Source organism: Lygodium microphyllum, chromosome 30 (genome assembly GCF_053477565.2).
Source record: "Lygodium microphyllum isolate KBCC chromosome 30, Lygodium_microphyllum_v1.1.10, whole genome shotgun sequence".
Lineage (NCBI taxonomy): Eukaryota > Viridiplantae > Streptophyta > Polypodiopsida > Schizaeales > Lygodiaceae > Lygodium > Lygodium microphyllum.
The window spans coordinates 49441468-49458283 of record NC_141164.1 but is presented as its reverse complement, the minus strand read 5'-3'; positions in this window follow the sequence as shown (position 1 = coordinate 49458283).

The window sequence follows — 16816 nt, the reverse complement described above, 5'->3', positions numbered from 1 at the left end:
TGCATTACAAATGGGTAGTTGATTTGGTTACCATGCCTACAGGTTTATGGAATATGATATATCTTGTGCTTGCACGAGAAGACTTGAAAAATCAAGTGGAAGGTCGAGCTCTTAGTACAAAGACTACTCAAGCAGTTTGCAGGTTCTTATTGAAAGAAGTCTTTTGCAGGTATGGTTGTGTTGGTAAAGTGGTTGCTGATAGAAGAGAATTGGATGTGGATGAGGCTCGTGACTTCTTATCATGATTGGGTATCAAGATGGCTTTAACTTCAGTCTACAATCTTGAAGAAAATGGCAAAAGTGAAAGAGGTCATTAGCCTATCACTAAGGCATTAGCAAAGTCATGCAAGGGCAGGATGAAAGAATGGCCAAGAATGTTATCCTTTGCTTTGTGGACTGATAGGACCACTCATAGTCTAGTTACAGGGTATATGGCTCGTGAATTGATGTATGGACAAGAGCCAATCATGCCTACTGAGGAGACTATTGCTACTTGGAGTGTTCTACCATGGGAAGAGGGTTTGAATAGAGAAGAGTTGTTGGTCCTATGCATTAGACAGTTAGAAAGAAGGCCTGAAGACATTGAGACAGCCATGAAAAAGCTGAAGACTGGAAGCATCAAGAACAAGAAGAGGTTTAACAAGCTACACAGACTTCGACCCACAAGATATACAAGAAGGAGACTAGGTGCTAGTTTATGATGACAGTAGCTTAGAAAATCAGCATAGTGCTAATCGGAAGATGACAAAGCGGTGGGTTGGGTCCATATCTAGTAAGGTTTGTTTTTGACAATGCTACCTATGTATTAAATGAGATGGATGGGACAACTCTAAGGATTCCAGTGGTTGGAAAACGTATCAAACTCTTTAAACGTAGGGAGTCTTCGGCATATGAGTTGAAGGAGCTGGATACTCAGCATGAACATGAGAATATGGAAGAAGAAGAGGTAGAAGATGAAGACATTGACATGGCAGAGGATACTTCTTCTAACACTCTGGATGCATAAGACTTTGGCACATGCCAGAGGATGTGTAGGTTAGGAGGGGGTGGATGTCTCGGGGAGCTCACTATATATATATATTCTCTATATAACGTGCGTTCATGGCCTATTTATAAATATCAATTTGTGAATTTTTCTTAAATAAAACACAACCCTTTTCTATTCAATCTATAAGTAATCCCTTTATATGACACCCTTATGTATGTAAAAAATGTATAAAAATGCTATGTTAAAAATCCCTTATTTCAAACTCACGTTATATATACATATATTCATGAGTGACCCCCCTGAGGTGGATGTCGTGCCGCTACACGCACACCATGTGAAAAACTCTAAAGTGCAGCTTTCTTATTGATCTAGAGAGCCCATGCCATTTTAGACATTAGTGTTAGTGTCCATGGTTCAAACATATTAGTTATTTGGACAAGTGTAGCCAATTTATGATATTTTAGATATTATCTCTTGTAAAAATCCAAAAACTATAGAAAACTTCTAGATTAGGATGACATGCAAAAGAAAGCATGTAGCTTTCAACCATCTGTGAGGATTTTATGTAAAAAGAGAGATGGATAAAATCGTGTACGTCGCGATCGCTATTTTCAGGCAGTGAATAGCACTTTGAAGTGGGAGATGAAGAAGGAGTGATCTGGCAGAATTGTGGCCAGGTATCCTAGTATTTTACCCCCCTTTCAGAGCCAATGGAAACATCAGATTGGTAGTCTAAGCAGCATAGAGGAATGTATTATTTTGTGTACGTTTTTGTATATAAGAGATTTGTCTTCTCATAATGGAGAAATAAACTAATAGGCTTCAATTCTGTGAGTATTATTCTACGTCTTCTATTTCTTTCTGTGAGTATTCTTTCAAATCTTCACTTTCTTTCAACCCCTTCTCTTCCGTCTACTCCACTCCTTGAATATCCCTTCACCCTACTGTCTCTTACACTCGCGGTAGACTTTCGATCGCAAATGCTCCGATATCGTCTATGCGCATACAAGATAATAAATATTTTGTCAAGCACTTTAATAAATAAGTGCACTTAAATAAAGATTGGTGCTACACCTTTAGTGATAAGGCATGCGCCCATAAAAAATAGTAATTCTTCTAGACATTTAGATTCACCTCATTGCCTGGTGCTACCCAACACCATTGCCGGCTGCTCTACACATCAACTGAAGCATTCACAATTGTTAGAAAATAATTAGATAAAGCCCAACAAAAGTGAATACTTAGCATTCTTCAGCTACAAAATAATTAAATAGGTTCAAACTCTATCCTGGCCTTAATTTAATTTGAGTGCGCACTCTAAAATCGTAAACGTCCATTAATTTAATATGTATTTTATGGAATCACCCATATGCACATTAAATTAATCTGATGCCCAAAAAGGATATGCATTCCATCAACTTCTCGCACAAGAAATCCACCTTGTGTACAAGCCTCATAAAATAAATATAATCATGGAATCCACCATGGAATATGCCTCATGGCATCACACACAACACATACACACACTCAGATACACACTTGCTTTGTTCTCAGACACACACTGTCTTTGTTTTGATTGTGAGAATAGAGGTGCATTATATATTAAAGGAAGAGATACTATTATTTTCAATTGAACTACAATGCTATCATATAATCCAATATATGCTAGATTAATGTTAGGTTTGTACTTATATTGTGTAAGCTGCAAGATTTCAAAGGCAGGATATGTGTTTAAATCATGTTATTTTTCCACTTATATTATGTAAATTGTAGGATCTCAAAGGGATGATATGTCTTCAAATCATGGTATTTTTCTTCAAGTACATGCTATCCATGGATTCCAAGGATAGGAAAATCCAATGGATTGTGTACTTCAACTTCTATTGCCAACCATCAATGGTTTCTAGAAATAGGAAAATCCATCATTTAAAGCACTTTGCCTTCAATCACCTCAAGTCAATGGATTCCAAAGATAGGAAACTCCACCATATCATGACCATTGGGAGAGAGAATTGCAATCAAATACCACCATCAAGCATTATAAGGTTGAAAAAAAGTGATGGTATTGTAAAACACAACTCTAACTTGGATCACTCTTATTTGGAGGAGATTGATGAATCCAAAGAGCAATGAATCCTGGATGGAACAATAAAGTTCTTTGTTAATAAGATGGAGGGCATGAAAAGGAACTAAGATGTGAAGTATTTGACCAATTTCTATAACATCCTACAGTGGTAGGTTTACGATATCATTCATCTAAAGAGGAGCACAAAATGCAAGTAATACTAGGGGTAAATGCACACAATACATTACTCATTGTAAAGTAGCCAACAGATATGGAAGAGTTATTCCTAAAGAATAGTGCATTGACCATGCTAATAAACTCAATTGAAGCAATGCCCATTCATATGGTGTCAAGGGTTCTACAAGTTTCCAAGAAATCCTTGTATTAGGCAAGGTCTTGTGTTTGAGCTTGACTGTTTGAGCAATAGAGGTGATAGAAATGGCTTATTCTCATTCGTAGGATGCTGGAAGCAACCATGGAGCACTATAATAACTCAACAAGTTAAAAAAATGCTTTACTTGTTGTGGGAGAGAGAGTCACAAGTTTCTCCTAATAACAACAATGTATGCATAAAAGGGTTAGGAAAGAAAACTTACTCAGACATCTTATCCATATATTGGATGAACCTCGGGTGTATTAATTACACTTTGTTCTCCTAGCTTTAAGTTGTATTTTAGTATACTTAGCATTATTTGTATGTTGCTGTAATACTTTGCATGTTACTTGCTCAACATTTATTAGTATTCCTAGCATCATTCTCCTAGCTTCAAGCTATTTTCAATATACAAGTTAGCATTTTTTGCATGTTGCTCTAGTGCTTGAAATGTTACTTGCTCAACATATATCGGTATTCCTAACAACAATACATTATAGAGTTGACTAGCATAGACAAGTGCTAACTCCTATAGGTTAATGTTGATTAACATACATGTTTGAGCTAAAAAGCATATAGCTAATTCTTAACTAGCATCCAAATGTTATCTAGCTAGCATATAGGTTAGTGCATTCATATTAATGTTGACTAGCATATATATGAATTTGCTAGCATATAGATGACTGCTAAGTAGAATGCATCTTCATGTTAGTTGACATGTAGACTTTTTTACGTGGCATGTATACATAGGTGAGATTATTGATTAGCATTTAGCTTAGTATTGACTAGCATACATGTATGAGGTACCTAGCATATACATTACTTTTAACTAGCATATAGGTTAGTATTAAAAAGCATATATATGTAACTAGCATACAAATGATTGTGATGACTGGGAACATATGCACAATTGATTATGGTGATTGCTAATTAGCAAATAGATGATTGTGGTCACTACTAACTAGCATACATGACTCTTAACTAGTAGACTGCTACTTAAGTAGTTAACTAGCATATAGGATTGAACTAGTCTACTTAGTCTAGTTAATAGTCATGTATACTAGTTAGTAGTCATAATAGCTCTGCTAGTTAGCAACCATGTATGCTAGTTAGCAATCACCATAATCAATTGTGTGAATGTAAATATTCACCACAATCATATGTATGCTAATTAACATGCATTCATATAAGTGTTGACTAGCATACATTCCTTTGCTAGCACATTGTTTGCTAGTTAACAATCTTATGTGTGAGTTAGCAATTTCCACAATCTCTTGTATGTTATTTAGTAGTCACCATAATCAATTTTATGCAAGTTAGCAATCATCACAATCATCTACATGATAGCCTCGAGTAAGTTACTCATGAATATGTGTGCATCACGTGGGCTCAAAATAAGGTATTTTTAAAGATACCATTTTAATACATTTTTTACATACAAAAGGGTGTAATGTGAAGGGATTATTTACACATTGAATAGAAAAGGGTTATATTTTATTCAAAAAAAATCACAGATAAGGATATTTATAAATAGGCCTTGAACGCACGTGCTGTAGAGAATATACATATAGTGACTTCCCCGAGATGCTAGCTAACATGCACTCGTAGAAGTTTTCACTAACGTATAAGTATTTGCTAGTTAACAAATTTGTGCAAGATAGTAGTCATCAAAGTCTCTTGTATGCTATTTAGCAGTGAGCAAAGTCTATTGTATGCTAGTTAGTAGTAACCACAATCATGTGTTTGCAGTTAACATGCATTCATATAAGTTTTAACTTGCATACATGTGTTTGCTACCACACTTTATGCTAGTTAACAATTGTGTGCCACTTAGCAGTCACCATAATCGATTGTATGTAGCACTAGTATGATTGATAGGTAACATGCATATATGACTGGTAGGTTTCATGCAAAGGGGATTTTTACCTGGCAATCACCATACGTATTTGGTGTTTCATTTGTAGATTGAATTTTTAAACAAAATCAAGGCACTTCATCTAGAATGCAAAATTCAATTGTGTTGTTTGAAGTCATTGAAGCCTTTCTTTCTTCATTGAGTGTAGGTTAGACATACATGCTACTGTGGAAATCATGTTCAAATGGCTTTCTTGAAGGACGCACTCAATCACATGTGCTCTCATTTGGTCTTCATGTATCTAGATATCCATGCAAGTGTGAGGTATGTGGGCAAGATGGTGCCCACAGAACATGCTCATCTTCAAGGCACATTTTTACCAATGTTATACAACTATGGGAGTCAATAGTATATCCAAAGATAGAAGATAAGTATTTTCATGACAGTGCTTGATAGGAGAATGTAAAACATGTGGTGCAAATACATTGATATGCTATTCTTTGGAGATAAGAGAGGGAGGTCCTTTTATTATTGTGAAGATATTTACATATATGGAGACTACAAATAAACATGGAAAAAAAAGAAAGAAAAAATATATTTTGAACAAAGAGATGCATAGTTACGATTTCCTTGCCCTACTAAATTCTAAATACTTTTATAACCCTACATACCTTGCTACAAAGTAAAGTGGACATGCAAAGCAATACCATCAAACCACATTATGCTCATTTATTGTTACTCCTTGGCTTTGTAACCACTTGAAGTGCAACATAAAACAATGTTGCACAAATAAAGTATCATGAAATTTATTATAAAAAATGAAGAAGTGGACAATTTGCACAAATAAAGTATCATGAACTTTGTTATAAAAAATGAAGAAGTGGACAATTTGGATGAGTTCACCATCCTTCTTTATATATGTGATATGTATGAATATGGTAACTTAAATTCAATGCCAATGAATAGACTAGATCTCACTTTGCTCTTTAAAAATATAGTTTTTAGCAAAATCTACCATAGATATAACTATTATTAGCTTCAAGCCATAGCAAGGGGGAACAAAATGGACCACGAGCTATGATCAAGAGAACGTTTGACACATGAACAATTGAAACACGATAGTGCAATATTAAAATGTTTTGATGATATAGTAACCTTTTGTAGGGCCAACTTGTCAAAGAGTGTTGAAGCTTGCTATCCTTCAAAATAGAGAAAATGTTCACATGGTTTTTAGGAGATCTTTCTCAGAGATGTAAATAAAGAGGTGAAATGGAAATGTGAAAGAATCCCTAATACACAATCTGGTTTGCTTCTCTGATGCATGTATTCATGGTTTTTGGAATAGATGTGTCAAAAAACAAAGTATATGCTCCATGCTAGGGATATCATATCCTGTATTTCTAGAGGAACGTATGTAATAAAGGGTCTATAGTACAAGTAGGTAGATGTGTATTCCTTTAAACTCATGACAAATATACTCTCAATCTACATATTAATGTATCTTGTGCAATGTATCAAGATTTCCATGGAGCGCATCCAAAACAAGAGAAATCTATATTGTGTCACTCAAGAAATCTACACGTCAATCTATAATGGCATGCCTTTGGCCTTCTAAATGGACCTTTCGCTTTTGGTCCTTGTTATCATTGATATGAATATGGAACTTAGACAAGTAACTAAATTCAATAGCTATCTTGGAATATACTAGTGAATTTAGGAATATAGTCTATACTATAGTCTTAGAGCGTTTCATTGACGCTTGATGCTTAACATATCCACATTTCTTTTATAGTTGTTCCATGATGATTACATCTCCACGTGTTTGCTAGTTAATAGTCATGTTTGATAGTTAGTATAAGTCACTTGATTCCTATGTGATAGTCATTATACTAAATAGTATACTTATTAGAAGTTCCTATGTGCTAGATAATAGTTGCTAATATGCTACTTAAGGATTGTGGTGCATATGCTAGTATGCTAATTAGCAATTGACTATAGTTGCCTACATGATTGTTAGTAGCTTTCTATGGGTTGCATGCTAGTTTGTAGGTTTGTGGGTTGTATAATAGTCATAAAAGATGTATCTTAATCAATTGTTTGCTTTCTAGTTAGCATCTATTGACTACATGATTATTATAGTTGTACATTAATTAGTAGCTCTATATTTTTATACTAATTAGCAATTGGATTGCAATTTCCTACATGATTGTTAGTAGCTATTCATGGGCTATATGCTAGTTAGCAGGTTTGTGGGGATGTATGTTAGTCTTGGGAGTCCGCTTTACTGAACATGTAATATACCATGTTAGTTCAAAGAAAATGGTATTTTATTGAGTAAAATTTACATAGTTATATTTACAAAAGTATAAATTGAAAAAAATCTATAAGTTTAGTAATGTAAAAGAGATCATTTTATGGGTTAGTATTACTAATAATCACATGGAGAAAACATAATGAATAAGTTTAATTGATGCAAAAACACTTCTTGTTTCGGGAGACATTGAAGATTGCATTACCTACAATCATAACTTCATGACATATGCTCAATGTGTGTACACACTTTTTGAATAAACATTGTATATTCTATATTTACAATGTGGTGTGTAGGCATGAGCCAAACCATACCTGAGATTAGTATTCCATACATAAAAGTGGGTGCACAAAAAACATGTATTAAGTCCCTCAAGCATACACATAATTTGGTGCGCACACACCAGCAAGAACATATATAAAGTCATATCGATATAGAAGTGGGTAGATACACCAACCAATAAATGTACAAAAATGTCTTGATGGCAAATACTTTTTTTTGAATGTCTACTATTGTACCACCATTCCTAGCACTCTTCGATCCATCATATAGCGATGTTCCTATTTTGTACCATTGACTATTGCAAATGATATTTTGCTCTCAGCCAAGTTTGTGAGCCATCATAACACATTGTTACAAAGATGCCCTTCTAGCTGAGTTGATATCAAGCTCTTTAGTTTTGGCACAATCAAAAAACAGTAACCTAGATTTTTGAAGCACTTGTATGTAGAACTAGACATGGTCACTGCATTTGCATGGTTGAACATAGGAAACTTTGTTCATAAATCTATTAATCACTTGAATTTGAAGACAGCTTGTTTGTACTAGGAATTCCTGATATTTTTGGATATATTTGATTGCGACTTTGATCGAGCATGGTGCTTATCAATCACAAAGCCAGATTTAGGAATGCTACTGCCAATATTCTATGAACTTTATATCAATGGGCGCAACTCCATATGAAGATTGTGAAATTATCCAGGCACCACATAAAAAATGTAGTTAGTAGAAGTATGTACATGTGCTTCGCAGAAGTTATTTTGAACTCCTATATATGGCTTACATGCTTTGTAATGTTATTAGTTCTCCTATAATTCCTAACCAATATTCCATTTAGATTTAGGACAATACCTTGGAATCCTTCTACTATGGGGGTAAATGTCCTCAAAAGCCCTTTACATGCCATTATGCAACATCTATTGCCTCTCTATTTCTATCTCCTCAATATGGACTTTCTTTCTTTTCTTAACTTTCCTTTTTAAAAAAAACATTCTTCTCTCAATTTTCCTTAGGGAACATTCAAAGATATATCTTTTATTGTGATTGTTGTAGATTGAATTTCAAAGATAGTATGAAACAAACTTATGTTACTAGCATAAGAGCTTGAATAAAGATTGGGGACATCCACACATCCTACATGGAACCCCCACAATCAAACTCCATTGCGGTATAGAGACATGGAGGCAACCATATCACTTGAGTGGTTCCAATGTCAAGCATTGACTTTCCTGCAATCAGAGTTGTAGGACTTGGATATGATTATCAACTTACAAACACAATGATTTTAGAAACAATAAGAGCACTTTCTATAGAAAAATCCAACAATTTGTGATAGAACAAACAAGAAGATGATCTTATATCTCTAGAACAAACAATAATATGGTTTAATATCTCTAAAAAGTACAAAGGCACCACTCCCATGAGGTGGGTAGATAGAAGGATAAAAAGACAAATAATCAAAGAAAACATTAGCAAGATAGCTATCAAAGTTTTTAACAAGCACGAGCTTTGCTAACTTTTGCAAAGGGTGACAATTGTTTTTGAGAACTTAATCTATTTAATATGCACTTCCCTCTCTTTGTTGGAGAATCTCGACTTGTCGTTTCCTCATGTCCCCTTTTCCTTTGGAAACCTGGCCAAGAAGGTAACCCATTGGTAGTCATCTTTGAACATCTTGTCAATACAGCCATGTGTATCCAACTCTCAAAGGATCACATTAACTTCCTCATATTCATGTCTAGTCTTGGTGCCATCCTCCTCATGGATGGGAGGTTCATTTCTTTAACCCTCTACTTGTGACTAGGATAACTCTGTGTTGGAGTCCTTCAGCTTCTGCATATGATTGTTGTACTCTAGTGACAACTTAGCAAAGCTAGGCTTGTTAGGAAAAAGGTAGTGGCAATACCATTCTACCTAAATTCTGAAAATGACCCATGAAGGCTACTCTCAGCTTGTCCAGGGGGGATAACACAATATGGCTTTTTTTCTTTTATAGAAGAGCTACATATCGAATGATATGCAAAGAACAAACACAATATAAATAGGACAATTAACAGAGGACAAAGGAAAATGAATAACATATGAGGCTACTAATATATATGCTAAACATTATATCTAGTATATATGATAGCTATTAACTAGCTAATGCACATGGTTAACAAGCATGTATGCTAACTATTAACAAGCTAATGTATATGTCAATTATAATAGCTAGCATATATACTAGATATTAACAACCTAACCAATATGCTAAGTAGCATGTATGCTAACTTAACTAGCTAACATATATGCTAACTAGTATATACAATAACTATTAACAAGCTAATATATATGCTAACTGTCATATCTAGCCTATATGCTAGCTATTAACAAGCTAATCTAATATGCTAACTAGCATGTTTGCTAGCTATTAACAAGCTAACCTAATATTCTAACTAGCATGTATTCTACTTATAAACAACTCAACACATGTAACTATCATAGCTCCAAGATATATGCTAGCTATTAACTAGCTAACATACATGCTAGCTAGCACATATGCTAATTGTCAACTAGCTAATGCATATGCTAGCTAGCATACTTAGCATACCTACTAGTTCGTAACTATCTAACATACATGTACCATTGCATGTGTACTACCTATTAACTTGCTAACAAAATTGTTAAAAGGTTAACATAGATGCTAACTAGTACAGTAAGCATATGTCATGACTGTTAAGTACCTAACGTACATGCTAGCTAGCATGTCTGTTAACTATTAACTATCATTAGTTGTAGTATTGGTATCTAAGTTACAGATGCTCCATACCACACTCTATTGTGCACTTGCTAGAATCTGCATTAAAAGATACAGAGATACACAATGCTTCCTTGTAATGCAAAGGAATGTAAAGCACATGGCATGGTACGTGTACCTACATGGCATAACTAGTAACATTGAGACTTCAACAACATAAACTGACATTCCACATGTAGCACACCTTCTTGGCTGAGTTATGCTATCTTTGTTAGTTGCACCAAAGAAGGTGTTGAAGGGAAGAAGAAAGGTGTTTTCCCTCTCTCAACTCTATGTAATATCTCTATCATGATTGTGTACAATATCTATGACTCTTGAAGTGTATTGTTTTGTAGCTCAATATAAATCTACAATGCATAAAAGACATTTAGGAAATAGATCAACCAAGCTGCATGAAGGTGAAACAACATAGGAAGCTCATAGGAAGTCTACACCTCTATTTATAGACCGTGCTCTAAGAACATCTAACATTTGATGCTATGAAGTTCACAACTCTATTAATATCTCTCCTATTGTGGAATCCTTGGGTAGCAAGGATATCAATTAGGCTTTACTAGGTTCCATATAGATCCTCAATATATTTATGGTTGTAGAAAATCTTTGCTTGCTCAATTTGACCACTCTTGCATTCTCTAATTTCTACTAGCAGTTTTCTAAAGGTTTCTTTTCCACACGTACTATCTTGTTAGTGTCATCTATCAACAATTTTATTTTTGCTGCCTCCGCTTGATTTGGCACATGATCCTCATGTACTCCTTTCATTCTAGTAATGTTAGAGACATAGGACCCCTTTGATAGGGGGTGGCCACATGCTCCAACATGGCTCTATCTTCCATGGTGTCACTGATATTTGCATTATTAATATTCCATTTAAAGAGGTGGTTGTCAAAGTAACTAGCCTTCCTTAGATTGTTGTTGTGGTCCTCCGCAAATGTCACCCATGAAAATGTTGTGGACCTACATAAATGGACAATGGTTAGGCTTATTTTCAAGACATAAGTTGTTGTGAAGGAGACACTAATCTCCATGTTAGTGGGCTCTCAAGCTATCATGAATTAGGTTCCCATTTTGCAACTCTAACACCAAAAATAGTAATTTTTAAAGGCAAAAGTATGTCCAATATTCCAAAAAAACCAACTGGTTTATATTATTTAAATCATGCTTTTCAAATTTTTGAGCAAGTAGAAAAAACATACTAGGTTAATCTACTTAAACCCATCAAATAATAGTGGTGGTAGCACGTCTTCATAGGGTATCATTGGTTGAGGAGTCTAGGTGGTGATAAAGGATGAATCATGGCAATTGGTAAATTATTTTACAAAATAGCCAAAAGAGGGTACTAGATTTGTGGGCTAAAACATGTATGTTTAGTCAATGTGGGTTTCTTTGATATTGGAAATCTTTGGGAAGTTATACTTACCATGTGCATTCTCTTGGTATCATTTCTACACAACCATGGATAGAGGTAATAGACTCGGGGAAGTTACTATATGTATATCCTCTACATCACGTGCGTTCAAGGACTATTTATAAATATCCTTATCTATAATTTTTTCTTGAATAAAACATAACCCTTTTCTATTCAATCTGTAAATAACCCCTTTATATTACACCATTCTATATGTAAAAAATGGTATTTAAAAAATACCTTATTTTGAACCCACGTGATGCACACATATATTCATGAAGTTACCCGAGGTAATAGAGTGGATTTCCTCATTCTTCTTCTTGCACAAATAACAAAAGGCTTCCCAATCCCTCTTGTAACTTTCCAAAATAGGATATACCATTCTAGTGGAATTGGCCATGCTTCTTTGGGATTCAATTTTAGGTATCTTCCTTAGCTTCATTGTGTGCTATAGGACCTCTCATAGATTGTGGTGTCAAGGGATCTAGCCACTTTATTGCAATGTTTAGCTATGTGTATGAGCATTCATACTATATGCAAGATAAGAAGCCTTTTGAACTTGCTCTCTTTATTAACTTTGAAATCAAACACTACAAAAGTTTTAGATTATTGTCTTTCATGGTATCTCTATATGTCTCTTCTAGATTCTCTTTCCTTCCTGCAACACAAGCTTAGGGGGAATGGGATGTTTTGTTACCTTCTATGATTGAGCTCATAACATTTGCATAATATTTTTGTAGCCTATTTTTTCTTTGATTCCTCGTCTTCTTTTATAGAGTGCACTTTTGACCCCCATGTGTCAAAATCTTGTAGCTCAACTATGTCACAATGGGATTCATGATTGTGGGTGGCTCTAGAGTGATGGGAGTGTTGGAAAATAGGTCAAATGATGTATGTTGCAGGATGAGGAGACTTGTATCCCATGAGCACAGTGAGGAGAGTGAAGAAGCTGGAAATCTATAAAGACATGTACTTGGTTCACTTTTCAAAGTAATGTTATTGTACTTTGTACTTCACTGTGAGTCACTATCATGTCCTAGTCGAGATTTTGTTTATGAGTCCAAGCATTCTATCTTGGAACCTAATTCAACCGTGTAACAGTTAGTGTCATTTTCCTGTGTTGTCATGGTTCTAGTTACTATATTCCAACCTCCATAGCTACAGCCATGTTCAAGATCCATGTCCTTCAACAGGGAGAGGCTGATAGTGTTAGGTTGTATGAGACCTATAGCCTTCAATTCATGCTCCTTATTTCCCTTTTTTGCCAAGTGGTGGATTAGGTCTTTGTTGGTCCATTCTTCATTCATTAGAGTGATCTCCTTGATTTTCTCCATGCTTTCCAAGGTATTCTAGATCATCCCTAGTTGAGAGCCTTTAGTTCTTCAAGGTCATTTGTATATGGGGTATAGGCTATCAATGTTGGCTTTCAATTCCACTTTATGTTGGCACTTAATACTATTGCACATAAGTCATTGGATAGACTCATTAAGGTTATTTCATATACACTTTGTGTTTCACTCTCTACCTAGCCAATAACTCCTATCAAGCTAGCAAAAATTGCTCCCTATAATCTTATGTATGTAGCCTTGTGTATATTGATGTCTATTGGTTTATTTTTATGTAATTTCATTTTAGGTCTTTCTAAGGTTAACTCAAGGGAAGTATCTTGAAGGGGATGAAATGGCAGTGGAGAAGGAGAAGAGGAAGATGCAGGAGAGAAGAGCACACACAATGTAGGTGCTGTCCAATTGAATTGATAGCCTTATTGCACTATCATATTACTTATGAATAAAGAATGGGCAGTCACAATGTACAGGGGTAGGATTAGAGGCCTTTTACCCCAACAACCTCCCACTAAAAGGCCAATGTGGCTGGGGAGTGAAAATAAAGAAAAGAAAAAAAGGACAAGGTGAGGAATCATGACATCTCACCCAACACCCAATCGAAAAGTGAGCTGTGCAAGAAGTGTCGGGAACCTCTGTAGAAGAAGAGTCAAGCATCCCCGAGTCCATGACATCCAAGAGATAAGCAATCCCGCAGCTCCATACAATGGAGCAATCCAAGAATGCTTCTCATGAAGCAAGCACAACTCATCAATGCATGGCTGTAAAGCATCAAAATCACGCATAGAATTAGCATGGTGCATACAAGACAGCGGAGAGCAGTCAAACTCTCCAGAGTCAATCACTGAAAGAGAGCCAACATCGTGGACACTCGTCCAACGGGGTCTCAAGACTACATGTGGCCTCAACGAAGTAGAAGACTGACATATGGCTCATTGTCCAGCCTGCAACACTACAAGAAAATGGCTCTCATGAGCTTGCAAGGGGTCTAGCAATTGATCACCAACATCCTGACCTTGACTGCTATGCATAGCTACATCATCTGGGCCAATAAGTGTCTCATTTTCAGCATAAAAAGCTTGGTGTAATGGCACTATAGCTACTATAAAATCAGCCATAAAGCATATTGAATACTCATCAAGAGGCCTGAGAGGTGTCTACGTCTCATATAAGATAGCACGACAACTGCGTATGACCTGTTGGGCATCCAAATCCCATAATCTGTAGGTCTTAAAGTCACCATATCCATAACCAAGGAGGATGCATCTACGTGACATAGGCTCATGTGGCATATGTACAGATGCCTGGAAGCCAAACATCCTCAATTAATCATAGGAGGGATGCATGCCACTCCATGCCTCATGGGGTGTAATACGATCCAACGTTAAGCACGGCATCCTATTAACCAAATAGACTGCCATCATAAGGGCCTCAACCCAAAAGCCATAAGACAATCTAGCTGTGTTAAGCATAGAAGGGTAAGGAAAACCAAGGAAAGATAAAGAAGATCTAGTATGCACTTGTGTGTGTAAGAGGGATGTGCACATGTATATGTGTGAGCGCACGAGTGTGCATGTGCGTGTATACTATGCACTATGCATTATACACAAATATGGATTCATAGACAACCGAGCAAATTAATGCACACTAAATTTAATTAACATTAATTAAATAATAAATAATTTAAAATTGGATAGAGAATCACCGAATGCAACTGGGCCACCTTCTTTCTATTAAATCTTCTCTCTCAATCTCCGCTTACAAGTAAGGTGGGTATCAAAGAAGCCAAGGTGTCAAGAGGCCTCTCCCCCCACTCTCTTTTTCTTTAATGCAACCAAATAGATGAAGTGCTCTCCATAAACTCTTAACTCTTGTTTGGCCCTTCCTCCTCCCATTCAGTGGAGTTGGGAGTATGATGGATGAAGCAAGTCATCAGAGAGAATAAAGGGAAAAAATAGGGCACATGGTGTAATAGAGAAGATGACGAGGGTAGTGGTAGAGATGAAGATACAATGCATGATGATGCTTTTATGAAAAAGAGGGTTATGATAAATATGATGATATTAGAAATGATGATGTTGCAAACAATTGAGATGCTAATGAAGATGATGCATAGGGCAACAAGACAATGATGATGATGATTGATGCTAATGAGGAGGGTGATTGTGGGGCAATATAATGATGATAATGATGCATGCAAATAGGAGTAGGTTAGTGTAGAGTGGTAGTTAATAGTTGCAAGTAACCATGAACATGCAAAACAAACAGGGCACAATCATGTTGCTATCCATGATGATGTCTATCTTTGCATTCCTCTCTTTATTTTTTGTAGCCTCTCCAAAAATCTATCATTTTGATCAAGCAACCCTTGTAGCCAACCTAGCTAGCTACCTAGAGAGAGAGAGAGAGAGAGAGAGAGAGAGAGAGAGAGAGAGAGAGAGAGAGAGAGAGAGAGAGAGAGAGAGAGAGAGAGAGAGAGAGAGAGAGAGAGAGAGAGAGAGAGAGAGAGAGAGAGAGAGAGAGAGAGAGAGAGAGAGAGAGAGAGAGAGAGAGAGAGAGAGAGAGAGAGAGAGAGAAACAATACAACCCTAGTGACCTCATACACAAATTGGAGAGAGAGAGAGAAAAAAATATTTTTTGAAATTAACCCTATATTTTTCCTAGAAATCTCCCAAGTATGTGAATCATATGATTCCATGTTATTGAGCTTTAGATAATGTTGATAACATATATGATAGATATATACAATTTGTTTGTATATTGTATATGTAAGTGAATGTGTATAGTTTGCAAAAAAAGTTTGTGAATGTGAAAGTTTTGCAAGGAAATGGCAACCAAAAAAATGAAATGATTATATATCTACTTGTCAATCAATGTATCACTTTGCTAATACATCATTCATTTATATGTTTGTCCATTTGTATGTGCATGCACACACACATAAACATTGTGTGTGTATATTTTGCACCCCCAAGCATACCACTTCTTGACCAGCAAGGCATGGCTTCTTCTATTTGTTTCAATAGTTTAATGTTTGCATTAATTTTTTTTAAATTTATGCTTATGATTTCTAATTAGGATTTCTCTTAATCTTTATTACTTTTACAAAATGTCACATGCAAGTTGCAGCTAAGTGCATTTGTGGTTGTTGCTAATGTATAGTATAAATACACATATAACTGCAGTCATAAACACACTATCTATAGAAATAGTCACCTTTAAAAAAAAACCACAATTATGTATGCCTTATTGTTGAGAAATTATGTGTACTAAGTATACTACCTTGGTAGAGACTTGTAAGAATTCACAAGGATGGAAAGAGAAAGAAATTGTATGTGCATTACTACATGATCCTTATGAAAGTTTTCGGTTGTGCAAAATGATAAGACCAAGTGTG